The sequence below is a fragment of the Scyliorhinus torazame genome, unplaced genomic scaffold, assembly GCF_047496885.1.
Source record: "Scyliorhinus torazame isolate Kashiwa2021f unplaced genomic scaffold, sScyTor2.1 scaffold_420, whole genome shotgun sequence".
NCBI classification, from domain to species: domain Eukaryota; kingdom Metazoa; phylum Chordata; class Chondrichthyes; order Carcharhiniformes; family Scyliorhinidae; genus Scyliorhinus; species Scyliorhinus torazame.
The window spans coordinates 141,597-150,624 of record NW_027308147.1 but is presented as its reverse complement, the minus strand read 5'-3'; positions in this window follow the sequence as shown (position 1 = coordinate 150,624).

The window sequence follows — 9,028 nt, the reverse complement described above, 5'->3', positions numbered from 1 at the left end:
GTCGCCACCAGGAGCAGACGGTACAGTGCCCAGGACCGGACCTTCATCAGGTCAGAGGTCCAAAGGCTGCTGAGGGAAGGGATCATCAAAGCGAGCAACAGTCCCTGGAGAGCTCAGGTAGTGGTGCTAAAGACCGGGGAGAAACATAGGATGGTCATTGACTACAGTCAGACCATCAACAGGTTTACGCAGCTGGACGCGTACCCTCTCCCCCGTATAGCCGACCTGGTAAACAGGATTGCGCAATACAAGGTCTTCTCCACGGTGGATCTCAAGTCCTCCTACCACCAGCTACCCCTCCGTAATGGTGACCGCCAGTACACTGCCTTCGAAGCAGATGGGCGGCTCTATCAATTTTTAAGAGTTCCCTTTGGTGTCACTAATGGGGTCTTGGTCTTCCAGCGAGAGATGGACCGAATGGTTGACCGGTACAGCTTACACGCAACGTTCCCGTATCTTGATTATGTCACCATCTGCGGCCATGACCAGCAGGACCATGACACGAACCTCCGCAAATTTCTCCAGACCGCGAAAACCCTTAACTTAACGTACAATAAGGATAAATGCGTATTTAGCACTGACCGTCTAGCCATTCTAGGCTACGTAGTGCGAAATGGAGTTTTCAGCCCCGACCCTGAGCGCATTCGCCCCCTTATGGAGTTCCCGATCCCTCACTGACCCAAGGCCCTGAAGCGCTGCCTCGGGTTCTTCAGCTATTACGCACAGTGGGTCCCCAACTACGCAGACAAGCCCGACCCCTAATCCAGTCCACAACTTTCCCCCTGTCGACGGAGGCCCGCCAGGCCTTCAGCCGCATCAAAGCAGACATTGCAAAGGCCACGATGCGCGCCATCGATGAGCCCCTCCCCTTCCAGGTCGAGAGCGATGCGTCCGACGTAGCTCTGGCGGCCACCCTCAACCAAGCGGGCAGACCCGTGGCCTTCTTCTCCCGTACCCTCCATGCTTCTGAAATTCGTCATTCCTCGGTCGAAAAAGAGGCACAAGCCATATTTGAAGCTGTGAGACATTGGAGGCATTACCTGGCCGGCAGGAGATTCACTCTCCTCATGGACCAACGGTCGGTTGCTTTCATGTTCGATAATGCACAGTGGAGGGTCACTCGTTTCTTCCACTTCATCAAGACCCGCAACCTGCCCTACTCCATCGAGGAGGTCAGGACAGTCACCAGGGACTGCCAAATCTGCGCGGAGTGCAAACCGCACCTCTACCGGCTAGAGAGGGCACACCTGATAAAGGCTTCCCGTCGCTTTGAACGCCTCAGCACGGATATCAAAGGCCCCCTCCCCTCCACCGACCGCAACACGTATTTACTGAACATGATTGACGAGTACTCCCGGTTCCCATTCGCCATCCCCTGCCCAGACATGACCGCAACCACCGTCATCAAGGCCCTCCAGGGTGTCTTTACACTGTTCGGTTTCCCCGCGTACATACACAGTGATAGGGGGTCCTCCTTTATGAGCGCCGAACTGCGTCAATTCCTGCTCAACAGGGGCATTGCCTCAAGCAGGACGACCAGTTACAACCCCCGGGGAAATGGACAGGTAGAGAGGGAGAACGGAACGGTCTGGAAGACTGTTCTACTGGCCCTACGGTCCAGGAATCTCCCAGTCTCCCGCTGGCAAGAAGTCCTCCCGGTGGCCCTCCACGCCATCCGGTCGCTGCTCTGCACAACTACCAATCAGCCACCACATGAACGTCTCCATGTTTTCCCCAGGAAGTCCTCCTCCGGGACCTCGCTCCCAACCTGGCTAGCGTCACCCGGACCCATCCTGCTTCGGAAGCACGTGCGGGCGCACAAGTCGGACCCGTTGGTCGAGAGGGTCCACTTGCTGCACGCTAACCCCCAGTACACCTACGCGGCGTTCCCTGACTGCCGGCAAGATACAGTCTCCCTTCGGGACATGGCACCCACCGGAACCCCACGCGCACCCGAACCATTACCCCCCCCCCCCCACCCCCCCACCCCCTCCCACAGATCCTCACTGGAGGGTCAGTACTCCCGCCGCTCCTGCCTAGGCCCGCCCACCCACCGACGCCCCCTACAGGTGCCCCTCACCCCCCGTGTCAACCGTTTGCCCCAACAGCGCCACCTAAGGGCGACAAAGCTGCCAGGGAGGCCGAAACCACACTCCCAGAGTCGCAACCACCTCGACCCCCACCAGAATCACCACCGAAGCCCAGACGATCCAGAAGGATGACCAGGCCACCCGATCGACTGATTGCTTCGCTGTGACTTTAACCGTGAATGAACACTTTGTAAATATTCTCGACAGCCCTGTAAGGAGATATCACGGTACCTCCATATCTGATCATACCATGTTAAAGGCGACTGTTACCACTGGCCACCACCCCCGCCGGACTCTTTTTTAACAGGGGGTGAATGTGGTATTATCAGGTATTGCTGTACCGAAGAGGATGATGGCCATTGGTTAAACCTAGGAGTTTACCATTGGCTGTTGATACGTAGCTCCGCCCTGACAGGCGAAGTATAAGAACCGGTGCCATCCCAGCAGCCTTCACTTTCTGTACCAAAGCTGCTGGGGAACAAGTTCTAGTCGATTAAAGCCTTCAGTTATGAAATCACTTTGTCTTGAGTGTAATTGATCGTACATCAGGGTGGTAGGATCCAGGGTCAAACCGGGCTGGGGGTGCGGTAGTACCAGGTTTTGCGGTACCTGAGAGGCTGATGTCCATTGGTTAGACCCAGGAGTCTACCATTGGCTGTATTACGTAGCTCCGCCCTGAAGGCGGGGTATAAGAGATGGTGCCGTCCCAGCAGCCGTCACTTTCTGTATCGAAGCTGCTGGGGAAAAGGTTCTAGTAGATTAAAGCCTTCAGTTATGGAATCACTTCATCTTGAGTGTAATTGATCGCGCATCAGGGGTTTGGCAATATTTGGGGTTGCAGAGGAGCCGGGAGTGCAGGAGGCGAACGAGGCCGGTATTCTGGCCTTTGTGTCCCTGGTAGCCCAGCGAAGGATTCTTCTTCAGTGGAAGGATGCGAGGCCCCCAAGCGTGGAATCCTGGATCACGCGGGGTTTATTAAATTGGAGAGGGTGAAACTTGCCTTAAGGGGATCGGTGCAAGGGTTTTTCAGGCGGTGGCAACCGTTCTTAGACTTCCTGGCAGAACGGTAGACAATGGTTAGCAGCAGCAGCAACCCGGGGGGGGGGGGTTCTAGTTTATTTTTGTTTGTCTATACCGGGGGATCTGAGGGGGTGTATATATTTGCTATGTTTGCTATGTGTTTCGGTGGGAATTAATTTATTATTTATGTATAAGGGGGAAGGGGGAACTGGGCTGTTTTGTTTTTTTTGGTATTTAATTCTATTGGGTTCCTTTTACATTTTGTTGTTGATATTTTGTGAAACTTTAATAAAAATTATTTTTTTAAAAAGCTGGATTCTCCAAAAATGGGGCTATGTTCCCCACAATGGCGTAAAACGCTGGCGTTTCACTCCCCAGTTTCCTGCAAAGAATAAAGAGCGATTCACCGCGCGAAGTTCCGACTGACCATACGTGGTTAGACCCACGCCGTCGGATAATCGGCCGGTCGGGAGCGGAGTATCGCTGGGAGGGCCTCTGGCAATGGACCCCCCAGCCGCGCGCCGTGATGCACGGGCGCGCAATTCTCCGAGGCCCGGAGAATCACGCCAAATGCGATTTCAGCGCTGAGCTGCGGAGAATGCAGTCCATAGCTAGAAGCCTGGAGAATCGTGCCCAGTGTCCTTGGATCATGAGGAGTAAATCAAACAGATTTGAAGAGTTAACAAAACCACAGCTATCGCATGAAACCAACGTCTTCACATCAAGTAAAGGTTTTGCAAAATAAAAAAACTTTGAATGATGAGGTGCTGTTCTCATTTTATTACACGAGGGTTAAGTTCAGCTCCGCATTATAAAACAACAATTAGTGCCACAGTTCAAGTCCCTCGGGGCTGTTCCTATTAGTCGGGCTGCTGAGAATGGATGCCAAGAACACAGCAGTCCGCCCTCAGTATAGTGGGAGTGAGGTGTCCACAACTGGAGGGTGCAACCAATTTATCCCATGGGCTCCGGGCAGGCTGGTTGTTAGGGCTGAAGGATGGGATAGTGGTTCTCACCAGATATCACTGTCACAGTGAACAAAATTATAGCTGACTGCAAAGTTTGTACCAGGAGGCTGGTAATTAAGAGCAACAACTCTTGCTTAAAGCTGGGAAGCTGAGAACTATCACCACAAAAGATTTCCTGACAGCCAATTAGGACTTGGAGGGAGATTGGTGGTGAGTGGAAGATTTTGATCGGTCTGATGGAATGACAAAGATTAATGGAAAAATGATGGTTTGAGGCAACTCAGGGGCTTTTGAATTATTTATATACTATCTAACCTTAAAACCTGAATTCCATCTGATTTTCCATTCTTTAACTAAAAGTACAAGCCTGAAGCCTATTTATCTCCCTAGTCAAAGCTGCAGAAATAAAAACACGACATGGGCAGCACGGTAGCACAAGTGGCTAGCACTGTGGCTTCACAGTGCTACGCTCCCAGGTTCGATTCCCCGCTGGGTCACTGTCTGAGCGGAGTCTGCATGTTCTCCCCGTGTCTGCGCGGATTTCCTCCGGGTGCTCCGGTTTCCTCCCACAGTCCAAAGATGTGCAGGTTAGGTGGATTGGCCATGCTAAATTGCCCATAGTGTGCAAAATTGCCCATAATGTGCAAAACGTTGGGAGGGATAAGAGGGGTTGTTGGTTGATGCACGATCAATTGCACAAAGACTCAGGTTGGGTACAACTGTGGCTTTATTGCAGTCAGATGCGTGGCCTCCTGCTGCAGCTGGCGAAATGGCAGCTGAATGGAGGACACGTGTATTTATACTCCTCCTACAGGGTGGAGCCAGCCAGCAGGGGTAACCGGTGAACCTGTAGTACAGGTCCTACCTTACATCCCCTAATACAGGTGTACAGTGGTTCACCACATTCACCCCCTGTTAAAATGAGTCCGGCGGGGGTGGTGTGGAACTATATACAGTGTTGAGCATTATTTACAGTGTCGTAGAAACAACATGAAGAGAGAGAAAAAAAAAATTGTCCATTTTGAAGGTCCAGTTAAAGGTTCAATCTGTCTGGAGCCTTGACGTTCCGCTGGGAGCGGCGTAACGGTGACGGCAACGGCGGTGCTGGCGGTGCTGGCCTGCTGTTAGATGACTCCGGGGGCATGCCAAAATCTTTGTCGTTCTCTTGCATGGGCAGGGGATGGAGGGATGGGCCTGGTGGGGTTAATGTTGGAAGCGCCGGGGAAGGGGACGATGGCGCCAGGGCGGGGGAGTGTGTTCGGTTGGAGCCTGACGGTGCCAGGTCCCTGAGGGAGACAGTATCTTGGCGGCTATTGGGGTATGCAATGTAGGCATACTGGGGGTTGGCGTGGAGCAAGAATACCCTATCCACCAACGGGCCCGCCTTGTGGAGTTGGATGTGCCTACGGAGCAGGACCGGTCCTGGAGCAGCGAGCCAAGTCGGGAGCAACTCCCCGGATGTGGACTTCCTGGGGAAGGTAAAAAGACGTTCTTGGGGTGTGTTATTCGTAGCGGTGCACAATAGTGACTGGATGGAGTACGGTGCATCAGGGAGGACCTCCTGCCAGCGAGAGGCTGGAAGGTCCTGGACCGGAGGGCCAGCTGGACGGCCCTCCAGACCGTCCAGTTCTCCCTCTCTACCTGCCCGTTTCCCCGAGGGTTGTAGCTGGTCGTTCTGCTGGAGGCGATACCCCTGCTGAGCAGGAACTGACGCAGCTCATCACTCATGAATGAGGAACCCCTGTCACTGTGAATGTAAGCGGGGAAACCGAACTGAGCGAAGGTTGTGTTGAGGGACTTATGACGGTGGCAGACGTCATATCGGGGCATGGGATGGGCAAAGGGGAATCTGGAGTACTCATCGACCACACTGAGAATGTACGTGTTACGGTCGGTGGAGGGGAGGGGCCCTTTGAAATCCACGCTGAGGCGTTCAAAGGGGCGGGAGGCCTTCACCAGGATCGCATGGTCCGGCCGGTAGAAGTGCGGCTTGCACTCCGCACAGACCTGGCAGTCCCTGGTGACTGTCCGTATCTCCTCAACGAAGTAAGGCAGGTTGCGAGCCTTGATGAGATGGTACAGTCGTATGACCCCCGGGTGACAAAGGCTGTCGTGTAGGGCCCAGAGTATGCTGGCACATGTACCTCGGGAGGGGGCATCTGGGGCTCGTTGAGCTTGCCGGGGCGACACAAAATCTCGTAATTATAGGTGGAGAGTTCGATTCTTCACCGCAAGATTTTATCATTTTTGATCTTGCCCCGCTGCGTGTTGTTAAACATGAAGGCTACCGACCGTTGGTCAGTGAGGAGAGTGAATCTCCTGCCAGCCAGGTAATGCCTCCAATGCCGCACAGCTTCAATGATAGCCTGGGCCTCTTTTTCGACGGATGAGTGCCGAATTTCAGAGGCATGAAGGGTGCGGGAAAAGAATGCCACGGGTCTGCCTGCCTGGTTGAGGGTGGCGGCAAGGGCGACGTCTGATGCATTGCTCTCGACTTGAAAGAGCAGTGTCTCGTCTACTGCATGCATCCCTGCCTTGGCTATATCAGCTCTGATACGGGCGAAGGCCTGTTGTGCCTCCGCCGTGAGGGGGAACTGGGTGGACTGTATGAGTGGGCGGGCCTTGTCCGCATGGTTTGGGACTCACTGAGCGTAGTACGAAAAGAACCCCAGGCAGCATTTGAGGGCCTTGGGGCAGTGGGGGAGGGGAAGCTCCATGAGGGGGCGCATGCGGTCGGGATCAGGCCCCAGAACTCCATTCTGGACCACATAGCCGAGGATGGCTACGCGGGTCGTGCTGAACGCACACTTCTCTTTGTGATAAGTAAGATTGAGGAGAGTGGCGGTGCAGAGAAATTTAACCAGGTTGGCATCGTGGTCCTGTTGATCATGGCCGCAGATGGTGACATTGTCGAGGTACGGGAACGTGGCCCGCAAACCGTACCGGTCGACCATTCGGTCCACCTCCCTTTGGAAGACCGAGACCCCATTTGTGATGCCAAAGAGAACCCTCAGAAAATGGTAGAGACGACCGTCCGCCTCGAAGGCAGTGTATGGGCGGTCGGATTTACAGATGGGGAGCTGGTGGTAGGCGGATTTTAGGTCAATCGTTGAGAAGACCCGGTACTGTGCAATCTGATTGACCATATCAGATATGCGTGGGAGAGAGTACACGTCGAGCTGCGTGTACCGATTGATGGTCTGGCTGTCGACCACGACCATTCAGTGCTTCTCCCCAGTTTTAACGACTACCACTTGGGCTCTCCAGGGGCTGTTGCTGGCCTCGATGACACCCTCCCAAAGCAGCCGCTGAACCTCGGACCTGATGAAGGTCTTGTCCTGGGTGCTGTACCGTCTGCTCCTGGACGTGACAGGCTTGCAATCTGAAGTAAGATTGGTAAAGAGGGAGGGGGGGGTCGACCTTTAGGGTCGTGAGGCCGCACACAGTGAGGGGTGGAAGGGGCCCGCCGAATTTGAGGGTGAGCCTCTGGGGGTTGCACTGAAAATCCAGGCCTAGCAAAAGTGCAGCGCAGACGTTAGGAAGGACGTAGAGGCGAAAGCCGCTGAACTCTACGCCCTGGACTGTGAGAGTGACTGTGCAGAACCCTCGGATCGGGACAGAGTGGGACCCGGAGGCCAGGGAGATCCATTGATTGCCGGGGTGGACCGCGAGGGAGCAGCGCCTTACCGTATCTGGGTGTATGAAGCTTTCGGTGCTCCCGGGGTCCAGCAGGCAAGAGGTCACGTGGCCATTGATTTTCACCGTTGTCGAAGCGGTGGCCAGGTTGTGTGGACGAGACTGGTCCAGCGTCATCGAGGCGAGCTGCAGGTGCTCGTCACTGGTTTCAGACGGAGAGCGTTGGGGTCCCAGGTTGTGGAAGGTCGTTGGCGTCCATGCACCATGGGGAAGGCAAGATGGCGGTGGCTGGAGATCATGCGGGGAACAAAATGGCGCGCCCATGGGGCGTACGTTGCGGGGACGGGGCAAAATGCCCATTAGCCGCACGTTGAATGAGCAGGACAAGATGGCGGCACCCATGGGCCGCACGTGGACTGAGGGGGAGAAGATGGCGGCGCCCACTGGCTGCGCGTGGTCTGTGGGGGTAAAGAGAGCGGCGCCCATTGTGTGTTTGGCAGGGGGGAGGGGGCGATAGCGGCGACTGCGTGGGCCTGGCACACTGCGACGAAGTGGCCCTTTTTGCCGCAAGCCTTGCAAATGGTGGCGTGGGCCGGGCAGCGTTGGCGAGGGTGCTTCTGCTGACCGCAGAAATAGTATCGGGGTGCACGGTTTTGGGTGTGCCGCAGGCGTATTGGCTAGGCAGGGCCCCAGCTGAGGCGGTCGTTTGCGGGGTCCAGGAGGGATTGGAGGGGTGGGCCGCCCGGTTGGAGGGGTAGGTCTGAACATTACGGGAGGCGACCGTCATGGAGAGCGCTAATTTTTTTGTCTCCGCTAGGTCGAGTGTGGCCCCTTCTAGCAATCGTTTGAGGTCTGACCCAATCCCCATTACGAAAGCATCGCGCATGAGGAGATTAGAATGTTCGGCGGCCGTAACGGCCTGACAGTCACAGTCACGGACGAGTGGGATTAGGGCCGGCCAGAAGTCTTCGATGAACTCACCAGGGAGTTGAGAGCGAGTGGCGAGTACTTGCCTGGCGAAGAGAGTGTTCGCTTTCTGCGCGTAGTTCTCTTTGAGGAGTGCCATGGCTTCCGCGTAAATCGGGGCGTCCTGGATCAGCGGGAACACGCTTGAGCCAGTCTGGAATACAGGACCTGGATCTTCTGACCCTCCGCCGGTGGGGTGGTCGCTGAGTTAATGTAGGCCTCGAAGCAAGCTAGCCAGTGATTAAAGTATTTTCTGGCATCGGTCGATTGCGGATCCAGCTGCAGGCGATCTGGTTTGATACGGATGTCCATCCTGTAGAAAATCTGACTGCAATAAATTGATGCACG